Here is a 17,639-nt window from a genome sequence, read left to right as displayed (position 1 = left end):
TGAGAGCCTTATGGGGGTTGCCTTGTAACTTAATCTTTGCTTTTCTCTTGCTGCCTTTAGAATCATTTCGTTATCCTTGACTATGGCCATCTTGATTATGATATGTCTTGGTGTGGGTATATTTGGGTTCTTCCTGTTTGGGACCCTCTGAGCTTCCTGTACTTGGATATCTGATTCCTTCTTTAAGTTTGGGAAGTTTTCAGTCATGATTTCTTCAAAAACCTTTTCAATCCCCTTTGATCCTTCTTCCCCTTCTGGGAACCCTATTATGCGAAGATTGGTACACTTTATATTATCCCATAAGTCCCTTATGCTATTTTCATTATTTTTTTATTTGCTTATCTTGTAGTTCTTCTGAATGGTTGCTTTCTATTGCCCTGTCTTCTAGATCACTAATTCATTCCTCTGCATTATCTACTCGGCTTTGCACAGCTATTAGGTCATTCCTCATCTCTGTCAATGAGTTTACCCATTCTACTTGGCTCTTCTTTATAGCTTCAATTTCATTTTTGACATATTTTATATCTCTAAGCACTATCTCTTTTAATTCCTTCAGCAATTTGCTCACTCCTTTTTTGAAATCTTGATCCAGTAGTCTATCGATATCTATTTCATTGATCTTTCTTTCAGGGGATTTCTCTTGTTCTTTTAATTGGGAAAGGTTTCTCTGCTTCCTCATCTTGCTCATACCTCTGTGGCACTGTGGTTTATGGAGTATCAGTTGTCTAATTTGGATCTTAAGTATTTTATCTATCTAATGCCCATTTAGGAATAGAACTTAGGAAAGAAAAGGAAAAAATAAGAGAGGGAGAACGAATTTTATAAGAAGGGAGAAAGAGGGTTTGAAACAGTGTATAATGAATAATAGATGCGCGAGTTGAAGCAGAGAATTAATCGGGTTGAGACGTCCTTTTAAAATCTTTAAAATATAAGGGGGGGGAGATGAATAGATGTATTTGAAACCTGTGTCTAATCAATAACAGGACATCAAAACCCAAGAGAAATAGAAATGAATTAAGAAGTAAAAATTATGAGAGTAATAGAAAATAGAACAGGTAAAAACAGATTTAAAAAAAAAAGGGGGTTGTCGGTGTTCTCCTGGAGTCTGTGTGCTTTTAATGTGAAGTCCTTCTGTCTTCGTCCTGTTTTGGAAGCTCAGCTTGTTTTCATAGGCCCTCCGTTGGCGCCCTCTTCTGTACTGCTCCCAGCACCTGTCCGCAAGCAGACCGCACCTCCTCCTAACACGGGGTCAGGTGCAGCTCTCCTCTGCTGTCAGCGGGCGGGCGGGTCACTGCCCCTCCGGATGGCGCAGTCAGATGTTGCAGACTGGCCAGGCAGGAGGGCCGGTCGTGCCCCCTCCCAGCACCTCGGTCAGGGGTTGTGTTCCTGCCCGACAGGCGGGGGGCCGCTCTCCCTCTACCTGCGCCACCGGTAGCTCAGCTGCTCTGTGCAGCTGCGCTCTCCGCCCTGATCGGCGCTCCGCACTTGTGCTCCGGGAAGACCGAGGGACAGCCTTGTCCCTGCTGAGGGCCAAAACCCAGCTCCTTCTTTGTCTCTGTGAAGCAAGTTCTCTGAGGGACCAGGATGGAAGGATCCTATCTGCCCCGGGATGTAGGCCCGTCTCAGTCTGGCCCTTGAGGCTGCTAAGCCCTTCGGTGCGGATGCAGGTTTCGGCCCCGCCCCCGCCTGGATGCTCAGCACCGGACGATATGGCGGCTCTGCCTGAGCCCCACCTCTCTTCCCCCAAAAAGTTTCCGTGGGTTTTCAGAGATGGGGGTATGCAACCTTCCCCCCAAGAGCACATCAACCTTGCTGTTTTATGCAGGGCCCAGGTTGTTCTGCCCTGTACACCCACAGCCACGGCGCTCAGCCACTTGCAGTCCCCTGGGGCTGCCTCCGTGCAGCCGCCCCCGTCCTCCGCCCGGCTTGTGCAACATGGCCCTGCCCGCCGCTGCCGGCCCACGTCTCAGGCTGGGCTTCGGGGGTACGCTCTGTGCCCGTTTAACATAGTTCTCTCAGACAAGGGCTGCTCTGTACAGATGCAAGCCCCGGAGGTTCCCCCTCCTCCCCGCTGGCCTCTTAGTTGGAGAGGGGAGACCAGCGAGCGAGCGTCAGTCCTCCTTTGCCGCTCCCATCCCGCGGGAACCCTCCCGCGGTGCTTTGCCTTTTGTTCTTTCTTTTTTCCTTTTCTCCTACCAGATTTTTGGCATCTTTATCTTTTGAAGACGGCGATGTTCTGTCGGAGTTTCGCAGGTGCTCATGTTGGCTGAGTGGGTCTGTAGATGTGGGTCTTGGTGTATTTATGGGAGAGGGTGACTTACGAGCGTCCTTCTACTCCTCCATCTTCTCCGTCTTTTCAGATCCTTTATTCACTTTTTAATTGAGTTCTCTTTTTATTGTGGATTTGTAGGAGGTTTTTTTTATTTGAAGATACAAATTCCTAAACAGATAAATGATTTGAAAAAATGTTCTCCTGTCTGTTGTTTTTTCACTTTCTGGATGGTATCCTTTGAAGCAAAGTTTTACATTTTGATGAATTCCAATTTATCACTCTTTTCTTTGTTCCTTGTGCTTTGGGGTAATAGTTAAAATCTGAGGTATTTTATTTAAACGTTTATATATAAAATAACTTAATTCTTAGGACCATTCAAGGAGACGGGTGCTGTTGTTGCCCCAGTCTATGGATAGGAGACTGAGGTGCAGAAAATTTCACTGACATATCAGTGTCACAGCTACCCAGTGCTGTGGGAGTTCAGACCCTCATGTTTGTCCCCAGCATCTGTGATGTTCACCAACATGCTCCACTCCTTCCTGGATTCGTTAATGAAAAAGTCTTTCCTTTTTTGATTTCTTGTTAGTTTGTTTTCTCATTGGGGACCTCATCCCTTCATTTTCCTTGCAGAGATCAGTGTAGGTTTATTTTAGGTCTCATGTAGGCGGAAACATTTCTATCAGTTTACTTCTTTGTTACTCACTCTCGAGTGATGATTGATGCTAGTTGACCTAATCAATTCATGCTCAAGCCTTTCCTGCTCATCACACTCACTAAAAACAGAGCCATGACTTACAGAATGCTCAAAGAAGAATGTACCTGAGTGATTTTATTTTTCTAACAATCAAACCAATCAAATAAAAACCCCGGTGTTGACACAGATTATAAGCCCTCCAGAATAGGGTCACTGTCTTCCTTGTATTTCATTTGTTTTGTCACAGTGTCTGGATAATGCCTTGCTGTCCAGCAGTTTTGTGAGGATATGGTGCTCGTGAATCATTGTAAGGACAGAATTTTGACAACAGACTGTGTTGTTCATTTCACGAGGGAAAAGATCATATAGAAATACTGCTCAGATATATTTAAAAATTAAACTTGGAATTTTGAAAAGAGTTCAAGAAACCATACAAAGATCTTTTCCACTAATTTTAGGTCTATCTTAGACACATTATGGTTATATAGCAGAGTAACTTATCAACTAGATTAGACAAGAGGTGTGTATTATTGATTATTTGTTTTAGTTGAAATATTCTACCTGGGATAAAGTAATCAATGCCCATAAATGAACATATATGTTTGTATTTCTATGCAAAATGGGAGCAGACTTCATATGTTTCTATATAATATATATGGCTGTGTGTTTTAATCTGTCTGTCTGTTTTTATAGTTTTTCAGCAATGTTGTAACTTTAGAATTCTTCTAAGATATGCACTCCCGATACTACTGCAGTTTGTACTGTGTATCCTGTCTTATGCATGGGATTCCACTGTCCCCTCAGTGAGGAATTTCCTCTCCTATTGAGTTAGTAGCAGATTTAAAGGAACTGTGATATCTAGGCCTTTGCTCTCCATGTGTTTGCTGTGGGCTGTCAATCACGATTTTCCCTTTGAGTTTTCATTGTTCAATTAGAATTTTTGAAAATAACTGTTAATATGTTTCACCGGTCTCCCTAGAAACTTGATGTATTTCTGCTATTCGGTTTTCAATTTATGAAAATTGTAAATGCACACTTGTTTTAAAGTAGTCCCTTTTCACTAGATATTTATTTATCTCTTTATAGTTAAAATAATTTTTTCCCATTGAATGAATCGGTGTGCATGATTTAAAAGATACCTTACTTTATATTTTTCTTATTCTTTCAGGTATATTCATTGTACACAATTTAGAAAATAAGGATAAACACAGTAATAACTTAAAAATGGCCTCTAATATCATCTGGAGGTACAGCTGTAGGGTTTGAAATTGAGAATTACAAGTCCTCTCACGTTGTTCTTCTTTTTCAAGTACGTTTTGGTTACTGAGACCCTCGAATTCCCATATGAATTGTAGCAGCAACTAGTCAGTTTCTGCAGAGGAGCCCGCTGGGATTGTGATGGAGACCACGTTGAATATACGGATCGCTCTTGGGAGCACTGCCATTCCAAGAGCACTTTCTTTTGATAGAGGAATGTGTGTGGAGTGTCTGTCCTGGTATTTAGGTCTTCTTTAATTTTGTTTCAACAATGCATAGAGTTTACAGAGTATTATTTTACTTTTTTTCTTTGCCTTTATACTGAGGACAAGTGTGCAAGGTACCGGGATCAGAAGTGTATTTGAGCCCCGCCACTTGCTGCCAACATGGACGCTGCACTCTTGCTTTGCCCTCTGTAAAATCTTGCATGAAATGAGACGTCGGTAATTCTCTCTTGAATGAATGATTATATGATTGTTGGATGATGCTTGAGAGTCCTTGTGATGATGTCATTTTCCCAGCCTTTCCTCTCTTTTTAACTATGCCGTTTCTCTTCCTTTCCTCCAGCCTGGTTTTCAGCCTGCCTGTGGCATTGATTTTCCCTGTCTGTAAACTCATCCTTTCACTGGTTCATGATAATGTTAAATGGGGACTGCGAAAACTTTCTAGATGACAAGAAAGAGCAAATCGATTGCATGCTAGTATTTTTAGAGTGTGTTATTCTTTTATCAATTGAAATTAAATCAGGCTGACCCCCTGAGCCCTCCCGTGAGCTGTTTTCGCCTTCCTACATGTGATAGTGCTCTTGTTGCTGCATGTGCCCTACCCCCAGTCTTGGTTTTGGAGTAGAGTAAGTCACCATCAGTGGAGCCCTCTCTTTAAAAGTTGAAGAGAACATTTGCCCCTTCTCTCTCATTGGGGACTTGGATGAGATGAGGTACCAAATAAAGAATGGAGCCCCACCTCATTCTGACCCCTGCTCTTTCCGTTGCTTTCTCCAGTGGAAAAGAGCACAATTCAACAATATAAAGATTAATTGTGAGCTAATGAGATAGACAAGACAACCGAATATTTATTAAATATCCTTTCATGTCGGAAACAAATGGATTATACACACAAAAAGCACACAAAGCATGGTAGTAACTTGATTACAAATGTGGGTCCGAGTTCAAGTCCTGCTCTGGAGTGACCAGTCCTGTGAGATGGAGAACTGGTAGGTCAGCTTAGCCTCTCCTGGACTTGTTTTCTGTCCTGCAGGGATGGGGCTCCCAAGGCATCCCTCCCCTGTAAATGTGCTCATGGGTGTAAATGACGTGCGTGGGGAGCCCCAGCACAGCTGCTCATTTCTCCTAAGAGCAGGATAGAATGGATTTGCGGAGATGGCTTTATGACCACACCGTGTAGACTCTCAGTGTTCCAAAGGGATGCTTTGTGGTTTGGAGATGGGATTCTCACTTCTGTAAATACCCAATGATTGTGTTATAGCGCTCATCTGATTTGAATCTATTCTTTAGAAAGTACATATTGTAGATAATATTTTCCAAGAATGCGTGCTTTTTTCTTTTATTATTTATAGTTCTACCCTCTCATCTCTTGGTGTGACTTTACATGGAATCCTGGAAACAGCCCTAAGCTACTTGCCTCTTCACACTTCTCTGTGGTGGTTTTCTTACCTGACTAGAAGAGGATTTTATATAGGAAATTTTCTTTGTTCCCCTTTTCTTGAAGTCTCTCTGTCTGTCTGCCCATCTCTCACCTGTTCATCTGTCCATTTCTCTACCCACTCATTCTTCTGACTTGTTCCAAGTAGCACTTCAGGCAGCTTAAAGAAGAACAGATGCCAAATAAACAGGTGAGAAAATGGGGCCAAGTTCAGACAGTGAGGTTCGGAGGCAAGCCTGTGTGAGGGTTGCAGGCGTGAGACACACGCCTCTGCCCTGTGCCTTATAAGATGGACATCAAGAGTGTGCACGAGGCTCCCAGCAGACACAGGGAAACAGGGTTTGTGGGAGATGCTCGCTGGCTGTGAAATAAATAAGTGGCTAAGGAGAAGCCCAACCTTTCCAGCTACTAAGGCTTAGGAGAATATTTTGATTGTCTTCCAGAATCAGAGTATTTCATCTTTTATTTGTCAGAGTTCTACATATAGTTGGTTACATTCTATACCTGGAAATTTCTCCCAAACTCCTTCCTACGTGAGTCCCATGGCTCGGGAATGGGGCGGTTCTGCTCATTGACTGTGTTTGGACAGAAAAAGAAAATGACAGCCTCCAAGGAGCCTGGGATTTGTCAGTTATGTTTTGTCAGTGCTGTAGATTTCAGAGAATGCTTTCACAGTTTCTCTCCATCTGAGGCAGCAGCGTGCTCTCTTAACAGCATTAGGAGCTCAGTGCCACGGGATGGTGGGGGCTGACTGCACTGCCGTCAAGACATCTAAGGTAGTCACTATAGGCGTGGTGCTTTTACATATGCATTTCATATTCTTTAATAGAAGGTTTCAACAGGAAGTTAATTAACTGAGTTAATTAACATTTAATAAATATGATGCTTTGTTGAAAAGACAGTTATAGGCAAAATATAAGCTGTAAAGATTTTAAGAACAGTTTCATTACTGAAATTTCATTAGGGAAGATTCACAGTTTATCTTATTTATGCCTCTCTTTTAAAGTAACAAAGAAACAAGACAGAAAAAGTAGAAGATGATTTCTGTTCTTCCTCTCGGCTTGCAGGTGCCCTCACCTCCAGTGGCATCCATCCAGACACCAGCACTGACACTGGCCGTGCTCAGAACTGCCTCAGCCCTGAAGACACAACTGACAAATAGAAGGGGGCCGCGTCCTGTTACAGCAGGTGATCTCAGTTTGTGGGTCGTTATGTAACTGCGCTGTGTTTATCAGGATCGCCCTTTCTACATTGCGTGACGTTGCTGCGGTGTCTCCTAGTTACTTGTTTCTGTATGTACTCGTGTATTTTCTCCAATGAGTGGTACTACACTTCTTAAAATGTTTTTTTAGATGAAAAATAGTGTATTTAATATAATAAGTCTGAGAAAAGGGACAAAATGGACTATCCTGGTCCCACAATTCAGAGATAATAATTAACACTTTAACATCTATTTTCTGTTCTTTTCGTCAGTGTGTATCAATTATCTCATAAAAACCAGCGAACACGCTGGGCCTCTTTACTGTGTGGAGACTTCCATTTTCCATTTGGCTTTTTATGTGTTTTTCTACAATATTCTAACTCCCCTGGCATGATTTTTAATGACCAGTATAGCATTCTGTCTTGTGGAGACATCGTCCATTTTACTTCGGACTTAAATTAACCTTTAAATTCCAAGTATACTTTACTGAAATACCAAAAAGAGAACTGTGGTGGTACCGATAGACCCCTATATTACTTCCCCTTATTTCCTGAGGGTAAAAGCTGTTGACAATGTGGTATATATATTTCATGAAATTTATGCCTATGACATATATATATATGTCATATATATATATATATACACATACATACATATATATATATGTCATATATATATATACACATACATACATAGATACATACATGAATCTGAGAAATCCATGTATATGTGTGTGCATATATGCTTTATTGAAAAATAAGGTCATACTATATGTTTTCTGCAGCTCGCTTTATTCACTCAGGTGTATATCATAGACATCCTCCCAATCCAGACTCACCCGGTCCTTTCAGATAGAGTGGAGGGGTCCCCTGATGTGCAGGTGTGGTCTCCTGTGCAAGGACACATTTGGTGGGAGATTGCTGTGGACAAGACCCAGGACCACGCTGAAACTCCGGCCCCCTGAGACACCACAGCTCGCTGTGATTTACTGCATAATTTTCTTGATGGTGGACACTTAAATTTTCTCCATTTTCCACTGTCAAAAAGATGTTTGACTGGCATGCTTCTTCTGCAAATATTCCTGTGATCTCATATGAGTATTCCTCTAGTTAAGGCTTCTGGAAATTTAGTCCCTGGATGTGACATTTACATTCATCACAGGCTCTTTTCAAGTGACTCTAGAAATTCCTTCTCCAGTGGGGAATGAAAAGATGTAGAATAACTTATGTAACCAATTCTATATCGCTGGATATGATTTCAGTTCATGTTTTCTTCCCACCATTGTAAACAGTGCTGTGAAAATATCCTGATGACTACATCTTTTTGAACTAAATTTTTCTAAATTAAACGATTCCTAGAAGTGGAGTTGAGTCTGTGTGTACACACGTTTTTCAGAGTTTACATATGCATTGACATGTCGTCCTCCAAACACGTCGCTCACAGTTTGTTCTCTCACAGATGGACACTAGCTAGAATATCTTTTAAAAATATTTGCCAATATGATGAGCAAAAGTGCTTTTTCATTGTTTTAGTTTGCATTTGATGACCAGTGAGGTATTCAGCGTTTTTCACTTATTAGCCATCTGACTTTTAAAAAGTGAATGATCCCTTATGTCCTTTGCACACATTTAAGTGAGGGAGCTTCTTGCTGCTTTGTGACAGCTCTTTGTATGTTATGAACAGTAACCCCTTGACTTTATCAACATGTATCACACAGCTTTTACTTGTCATTTCTTGCCTTTCATTTTGTTCAGTAGGTTTACTTTTGTTGTGGCCCAAAGTATACTTAAGTTAGTAAATGTCTTCTTTTTGGGTTTTATTTTTGGTATTATTCTTAGAAATACTTTCTTATAACGGTACAAATCTCTTCTGTAGGTTTTGTAACCTCTAATTTGGAGATGATAATAGTGCTTGTTACAGTGAAAGGAAGTTGAATTAATGTGAGCAAAGAGTTGTATTCGTTGTTATTAGTACTTTCTAATATTCACATCACTTTCTATAATTTTTCTTGTGGTCATTATGACTGGAATAGAATTTGTTCTTTCCAGGTGATTCTCTGCCCCAGGAGAATTATTGAATTCATACTTTTCTCTTTGATTTGAAATCCCACGTGTACAAATACTTATGTACACTAGAGTCTATTTTTGAGCTCATGGTTTATTTCTGTCAACCTTACTTTCTTACTCCAGCGCCATATCTTACAAAATGTAAAAATTTATTTAATATCTGACAGTGCAATTTTTTTTCGATTCTTTTCTTCCATCCCAAATTTTCTTGGCTAGTATTATGACTTAATTATTCCTGAAGAATTCTAAAATACTTTGTTCAAGTTAAAAAAAAAACAGAAAAGTGTTTTCATAGGATTTTTTAAAAAGTTTTGAATTATCTTTAGAAGAAATTTGATCTTTACAAAACTGCTTTCCTCCATGCAATATGCTGATGTCTCTACATTCACATCTCTTACTTTACCCCTAAGTACAGTCCTGTAGTTTCTCCATGTAGAACATGGGCATTATTTTTGAGTTTATTCCTGATAATTGTTTATGTTTTAGTTAATTTTCTAAGTGAGAGCTTTTTGCTATTATATTTTTTAAGCTGTAAAAACTGACACCTAGGAAGGCAGATTCGGTTTGTAAATACTCACTTTGTAACTTGTCATTTAAAATTGTAAGTATTAAATACTTGTTGCAGAATCCTTTCTTTTCTGTTTTTCAAAATTTGTATCCAAGATTATCTAAATGGTCACAGCTAAGTAGTATAGGTGGGGAGACAGAAGGAGAGAGGTATTGTGGCTCATGTGCAAATTGTGAGCAGTTTCATGGCTGCTTTTAGGCTTGAGAAGCCACATAAGAGCCCAGTTAAGACCAGGGATGGCTTTGTATGTACTTGAAAGCCAGCTTTCCTGCCTTTATGGTGAAGCCTGGTGGGCGTGGCAGGTAGATGAACAAGGTCCAATGGAGGTTATTGGCTGCACAGAGCACTGTGTCTGTGAGAACTGGAGACCATCGCCATGGCAAATGCTTGGTGTCAGGAACACTGCAGGGGAGCTGGGGAGCCTGTGTGTTAAGGATTTTCCAGCCCTGGGAGTGAGAAGAGCAGACTCTGCATTCAGATCTGAGTTTGAATTCATCCTCTCTTGTTTACTGGTCCTCTGACTTTTGTCAAGTTATATACACTCTTTCAACCCCTGTTTTCTTGTCTCTCAAAATAGGATAATTATGGCCTGCTGCTAGAGTGTTTGATCTGGGTAAATGATTTGTGTCTATAAGATGCCACGTACTGTCACAAGTTCAGTGAGAAATGGGCTATTGCCTCTTCTTCTGCAACTCAGTGCTCGACAAGTCATCGGAGGAAAGCCAGTCCCTAATTTGTGTGTGATATAAGTAGGAACAAAATTAATGTCTTGTCTTTCACTAGCAGTATTCTTACTCCTTTGCTTCATTTACTTCTTTTCTTCTTTCCTTACCCCTTTCCCCCCTCCACCGAAAGAACCTGAGACTCTCTCAGAACAATAGATTCCAATTACTTTTAAGGTTGTCTCATTCTCATGAAATAACAGTAACATAAAAAAACTGTACACATCCCAGAATTCATTGTATTTGATTTAGACACACACGCGTGCACACTCACACACACACACACACACACACACACACACACACACAATCAGGCTACCTCCCACTTACTGAGGGGGAAGAACCACTTATTCTGAGTTTTCATTCACTGACCGTGAGAGCAAAGTGTCTTACGCAGACTTTCACCTGGCTTCGTGCATGGTGTTTTTAGTTGGATTTCTGCTTTGTGGCCATAGAATTATTCTCCTAATAGAAGAGAGGAAGTGGAGACATAGACATTCTCCTGAGATATTGGTGTCATCATATTTGAGTTGGGAAGGACTTAAGACAGCAGAGAGTCATAACTGTTTATGGGTGTGAATCCATGATAGTGTAACTTGGACAAGAACCTGGATCTTCTGCCATCGTGTCCACGCGGGTGAAGAGGTAACTTGTTGGGGGATGGCAGGGATCCTTCTTGCTTGATTTCCAGGGTCTTGCTAGTTTTCATTGCTCACCTGCCTTTACTTTAGGTCCATGTGGCCTCTCATGGGAAGGTCACTCTGTCTTGATAAATAGAGTTACTTATCAGAAAAAGCTCTGGACCCACTCGTATTTCCCAGTTTTTTCTGCTGACCTGCTGACACTTTTTATAAATGAGATATAAGAAACTACTTGATATAAAATCCTTTGTGTTATCGTTAGCCCTCGAGTTCCATAGGAATGGGGTCCTGTCCCAGGCTGTCTAAGACTAGATCTGAACAAAGATAGGGTGATAGGCTGTGCTGCTGGACCCTCCACAATCAAATGTGATTTCCACCTTAGTTTTTAGAATCAGGCAGATGAGCTCAAAACTTGCCTTTACCAGTTATTAGCTTAGTGAACTTGGGGAAGAAACTACTTTTGTGTGTACAATTTTCTTTGTCTGTAACTAAGCTCAGTATTTATTTTAAGGTTTTTGTTTTAGAATTGAATGAGCTAATTCCCTCATTTATACCTAAAATACTGATCGTGTGGTTCTATGATGGTGCCTTGGTTGTTGATTACTAAGGCACTCGGCGTTGAGAAAGGGGGTGGGTGACCACTGGATTCTAAAGCTTATATTCCAGGATATGCTTGTAAAAGCCTGGATGTGCAGTGGATTTTTAGTAAATATCCATTCCTTTCCTAGTCTGCATTGATTGTGTATATATCTTTATAATAATATATGAACATTTTTTAATGCAATTTAAATCTTTCTGTAGTATTTAAAATATATAGCTGTAACAAAAATACGTGAAATTAAAGGATTTCACTTTTATTTTGTTTTCAATAAGCAAAACAAAATAAAATAGAAAAGAAAAAGTGTTTTGAAGGAGCAGAAATAACTTTATTTCTGTAGAATCAGTTCCCTATGATAGGTTTTTTGGTTGTGTTGTTAAACAGCATATAAAATTGATAGGTTGTGACATACTGGAAATGAGGAAACAGTGGAGACATACTGCCACCAATGCAGTCATTTTATTACCAAGTCCAAACTCGTTCCGCTTGCTGCATAACAGGCCAATAAATCAGGAGATGAAGTGTTGGAGCAAAGAAAAGTGACTTTATTTGAAAAGCTGGCAGACTCAGAGGATGGCATACTGATATCCTGGAGAACCCTCTTCCCCAAGTCACAATTCAGTCTCCTTTTATACTAAAAAGGCGTGGGGGTGTGGTTGGTTGTTGCAAACTTTTTGCTGTATGAATTGTTTTTCTTTGGAATCCTTTGTTCTTGCAGCCGTCCATGTAGGTCAAATCATGGTGCCTCTGTAAAACCTCCAAAAGAAATCAAAGTTTATTCTCTATTTTGCAACGTGCCATCTCTACATAAGTGCAGAAGAACTAACATCCTTAAAGATCAAAGCCCGGAGAATAGTCTGTCCTGGATATTTCAGTCTAAAGGCAACTTTCTTTTATAAAAGGTGCAGAGCTAGCAAGTCTGAGCCTAGAAAACAGGGCACAGGTTAAAAGCCAAAGGAACACATCTAATATGGAGTCAAACTTGTTCTTTTCTATTACAATTTTTTTCCATCTGATAAATAATTTTATTAATAAATATGGGCAATTTTTTTTTATTTTTGCTTCTTAATAACGGATAAGTGGTCCAAATACATTTTTGTGATCAGGAATGCTGTGCATGCCTTGGGGTCACAGCAAACTCTTATTGGGAGTGGTCGGCGCTTCAACATGCCTGATGCCCTGTGAGTGTTGGTGAGGGTCCCCCTAAATAGGGGCTGTCTTCAGGAACCAGCATATGGGCATTGACCTCTGGAGACCTCTTTTTCAGGTGCGGGAAAATTTTTCAGGTACTGTGATTGAAAAATTATTCCAGCTGGGAATAATTAGGGAATAAAGGAAGAGAAAAAGGGCTTGGAGTAGAGTAGAAGAGAAGGAGAGAAGATCATGGAGCCTGGGGGCTTGGCAGCAGGGCCTCCGGAGAGAGAGAAGCAGGGGTGTGGAGGGGCCCGGTTCCAGAACCATCTCCTGCACCTGTCCCCGCGCCCAAGACACGCAGCCTTTAATTACCCAGGACTCTCTCGTGTCTGAACGTCACCCTGGTCAGAACCTTGAGAATCGAAATTAAGGGGTGGGCAGCGCTAACCTAGGGGGTCACAGAGGACTTTGGTCAAGTGCACAGTGCCTTTTCTGGTCATGTGTCTTCACTTGCCCTTTATCTTTGGATCTGAGGAACAGGAGCAAGGAACTCAGAGAGAGATCCAGGAAGACATCTGACTGTGTTAGGGAGGACATTCACAGTGACACGGGGAGCAAGGACACTTGCAGCAAACTAAAATGACTTCACAACTATTGCATCAGAGCTGCAGGTGTGAGAGAGCCTAAGCCTGTCTCAGAGTGCAGGGGACAAGCGGAAAGGAATGGTAAAATTTCCACTGACAATTGAAATTTTGTTAAATAGCCTGCTATTGTTAATTGTATCACTTGAATATATGCAGGTGTATTTCTGTGAGCATTTATAGGTTCACACAACCCCATCAGCTCCTCTTGCCCCCATCGGGGATGGGCTTTCTCAAGCACGGTGCCCCTCCTGCTTGGGTGGGCCACTCTGTGGGTCCTTGCCTGGGGCAGGGCTGCTGCAGGGCACTGAGTCCCTGAGGCATAGCCTGTGAGACACGACAGGAACATCTCTACTCTTGACTGAGGGCCTCCTTTTACCCCTGCAGTGTTAGAATGCCGATGACTCAGTTAGAAAGATCCTTCGAAGCTGTCCGTGTCCTTGCCATCCAGAAGCGGAGCCTGGAAGCTTCCAAATTTCTCCAGAATGCGATCTATATTCACCTTCAGCAGGTGAGTGTGTGCCCACTTACAAGTGCAGGAATTACTGAAGTTTTTCTGAAACTTACTCACCATTATTCCATCTGTTTTTTCTGTGCTAGGATTCAGTATGGTCTGCTAAAAATTCTGGAGTCAGATCTTGAAACCCTGATGAAGAGGATTATTTATTTTATTTCTTTATATGATAACATTTTCTTTGAAAATTCAGAGTTTTCAGTTCTTTGAGGAATTTTTTTGGGTGTTGTACAATCAACTTTGCTCTTACCATCTTTGTGACCTGTTGATATATGCCTCTCATCTGGCTTCTGTCACTTGTGAGGCAGTTCCATTTGTGACCCTGTGCAGGATGTTCATGTTATAAAACATAAAGTCTGTAAAAGTACAGTCCCTTTTACTTCAAAGACATTCCACAATTAGTATTTAAATTTGGGTGTGGTTTTTAGAAGACAGTATGATTAGAACATGTAATTGCAGGTTGCTAGTGCAAAATCCCCAAATCAATAGTCTAGCTCAACATCTAAAATCTTTCTAATCTACCTTGGATTTGTATGGATAAGTGAAGCAGTTTGCTAAGAACACAAGACCAGGTTTAGATACAGGCTGGTGTTTCTCAGCAGGTCCTCCCAAGCTGAAGTTCTGCCATAGGGTGGGGCCGAGTGGAGAGGGCGGGTCCTGCCCTCCCTGAGCTGAGAGTTTCATGGCAAAGACATTCATCAGGTGAAGAACTGGGAGATTATTCTAAGAACAGTGGGTTTGAAAAGAGTCCTATAAGCATGGGACTGACACAGTCCAATTTGTCTCAAGTAGGGGAGAGTGTCTTTGGGGCCACTTGTGAGACTTGTGAGTCCAGGTGGTCAGTGTTGGTGGCTTCTACTTGAGCTGTGTGAGGGTCAGTGTGTAAAATTGAAAAGTTTGAAGGCATATTTAGATGGTAAAAAGGAAAGGATGAATGCTGTCTGTGAAGGTAGGATGCAGTAAGGCCCAGGTTTCTGGGTGGATTAATGAGATGGTCCTGCTGTTCTCTTAGGAGGGAAACATGCAGAGGGAGTTCTGGGGGAAAACTGATGAGTTCAGCTGTGGGTAAAGTGAAAGACTGTTAGATGTGTGTTCTGAGAGCTCAGGTGAGAGCCAGTAGTGAGTAGGGGGGGAGAGAGACTTTCAAATCCTTTTGTCTTGTGAACATACAAATAAGTATGAGTAATGACACACTTAACACCTCAGTATTCTGTTTTTAAAACCCAGTAACATTTTGTTATATTGAGGGCAGAGGTTCTTAATGTTTTTAATAGAAATAAAACAAATAGAAACAAAATAGTGGAGTTAATCAACATCTTAGAGTTGATCTGTGTCCTTGTATGTATTTTGATACCACATCTGTTTATTAGCATAATCTACAAAAGCTTGTTTAGCATAAGAGTTAAAAAGAGGGACGGGGCACACAATGTTGGGGTTTGAGGCTGATGTTCTTGAGCAAATTATGTAGCCTCTTTGTGCCTTAGTTGCATCTTCTGTGACTGCACCCGGGGCCCTCATCACAGCTGATTTCCTAGACTAGATGTTGGGAGGGAGGCTGCTGAAGGGAGTAAGAAGTGGCAACTGCTAGGGATACTGAAGAGAGGAAAAAAAACTGATTAAAGCCGGGAAACTGAGTACAAATACACTCAAATTGAAAGAATCCCGCAGTGTTTTGAGCCACTTAGCGTAAGGGAAACAAAATTACGTGGACCCAATTCTCTTGAGCATATGAGTATTGTGGGTGGGAGGGTGTCATCAGAAAAGGGTTGAGAAGAGGCCTTTTGGAATCCCTTGACGTTTCCAGTAAGGATGGGGCACAGAAGTGAAAACCCCCTGCTTCACAGTGGAAGCTCCTGTTTTGTGTGAAACTGACCAAAGTTTGGAAGCCAGTCATCAGCGTTGCTGGCAAATGAAGGGACTTCTGGATTAGGTGGGGCACTTGCTGTGACTTCCAGGTTACCTGCTGGCTGGGGGCTGTGAGGCGGGCAGTAGGTTTGCAGGGTGACCCAGGCATAATCCCTGGCTCTGAGGCTGCTGGTCTGACTAGCAGACCTGGGCACCCGCAGTCCTAATGGGGCAGATTTGGATGTGGCCTGGGACACTTGCCGTGCTGAGGGTGAGAGGAGTGCTCCCCTGTGTGGGTGTTCCTGCGGAGAGTGGAAACATCCTCCTGCAGGGGAGGAAGACCCTCTGAGCAGGGGGCCAGAAGCATAGGCAAGACCAGCCTGAACACAGAGGTTTTGGGGAGTCGGAAGTCATACAGTGGCCCGAGCAGCCTTGTTACTGAGAGACTGGAGGAAAAAGATGCTGAAAAGTCAGGCTAGGGTCCGACACTGTGGTGGGTTATGAGTGACAAGAAAGGACTGGTCAGGCAGGCACAAGAGAATTCTGTGGGTGTCCCAGCTGGTGTGTCCTGCCGGAGGGAGGAGCAGAGATATAGACTTTGCCACTTATTAGCTGTGTGACTTTGAGCAATATCACTGAACCTCTTTCTACATATATCTTGATCTGTAAAGAGACAATGTGACAAGCTCGTGTCATCAGAAGGCTTAGTTTAGCTCTGATCCTCTTTGTCCCGTTCTGTCAGTGTTGCCCTGCAAGTATCTGCAGCGGCTGCTCTTACCCTGAGATGGGAGGGCATAGAGGGACATTGTAGTACACGAGGACAGGAAGGGGTTGCTTTAAAAGCAGACATGTAGCCTCCTGCAGTTGCAGACCTGCAGGCAGTTTGGTTGACAGTAGTGGAGAGGACTTGGGAGGCCTTAGCATCGTCTTAAAACCTGTTTTCCCTTGGAGACCGGATGTGACTTTGCAGATTAAAGTTGAAGATTTGGGCTTCTGTCAAAGCTGTTTTCAGAGATGGGTATATAAGTTACATATGGTATAAAATAAATGTTTTATTTAATGTGTGGGACTTTGCAGCTGTTGGGAACAGCTCTGTTGGCCTGGTCTCCAAGGAGGACAGTAGAGGTCAGCAGAGCGTGCAGGAGGGCAGGCAGACCATCTTACTTCTGCAGGCGGTTCTTCAGAGCAAGGCACTCTGTTGAGTTGACTCTTCTCTAAGTTTGGTCTGAGCAGACAGTAAAGTAATGAGTTCTGGTGGGATTGTATAATGACAGGAAGAAAGGGGAACCCGTAGTTTTTCTGGGCTAGAACACGCTTTTGGTTCCTGATTCAGTGTGTTCCATTACAGAATTGATGAGTTGTGTCTCTTCTAGGACTTGCTTTAAATAAACGCCCAGCCTAAAAGTGAAGAGTTATGTTTTATTTGGAGGGAGGACCCGAGCCGAGATGAAAGCCTCTCAGATCACTCTGAGGGACTTCTCCCAAGAGGTAGGGAAGGAGCTGGTTATATAGGAGCTTTACAACAAACACCAGGTAATTGGGACAATAAAAGTTTTCTTGTTATCTAAAGAAATCCAGGTATCTCAAGTTCAAGAATTAAGTGCTTTTCTATGTATGGGAATAAGGAAACATTTTGGTCATTGAATTCATTTCTTTGACAAGCACCTAGCTACCTAGGGCCAGTTTCCTGTCATTTCTTATTCTGAGTCCGCTCAGAGGGCACCACTGTGAGTGGCTGTGAGGCTGGGCTGCAGGCATGTACTCGCTGGGGGTGGCAATAGCCGCTGATGTCTTGGTTTCAGTATTCTTTGTTTACTGACATGG

The 17,639-nt window shown here is 42.0% G+C and overlaps 1 protein-coding gene across 10 annotated transcripts in view; it reads left to right on the top strand.

Annotated features, from left to right (window-relative positions):
• LOC140693410 (trafficking protein particle complex subunit 9-like) overlaps positions 1–17,639 on the top strand; it is a 101,796-nt gene that overhangs the window by 9,028 nt on the left and 75,129 nt on the right. For 7 of the 10 annotated variants that reach the window (XR_012069151.1, XR_012069148.1, XR_012069152.1 and 4 more), the window contains exons 3-4: positions 6,953–7,073; positions 13,844–13,967. The gene's annotated coding sequence lies outside the window, so the exon portion shown is untranslated. Of the gene's footprint in view, positions 1–6,952; positions 7,074–7,870; positions 8,145–13,843; positions 13,968–17,639 lie in introns of those variants that run through there. The other 3 variants (XR_012069153.1, XR_012069154.1, XR_012069158.1) reach the window with 3 other exon arrangements.

Source organism: Vicugna pacos, unplaced genomic scaffold, assembly GCF_048564905.1.
Source record: "Vicugna pacos unplaced genomic scaffold, VicPac4 scaffold_19, whole genome shotgun sequence".
NCBI classification, from domain to species: domain Eukaryota; kingdom Metazoa; phylum Chordata; class Mammalia; order Artiodactyla; family Camelidae; genus Vicugna; species Vicugna pacos.
The sequence above is the reverse complement of the archived record's forward strand: the minus strand, read 5'-3'. Positions and strand labels throughout refer to the sequence as shown.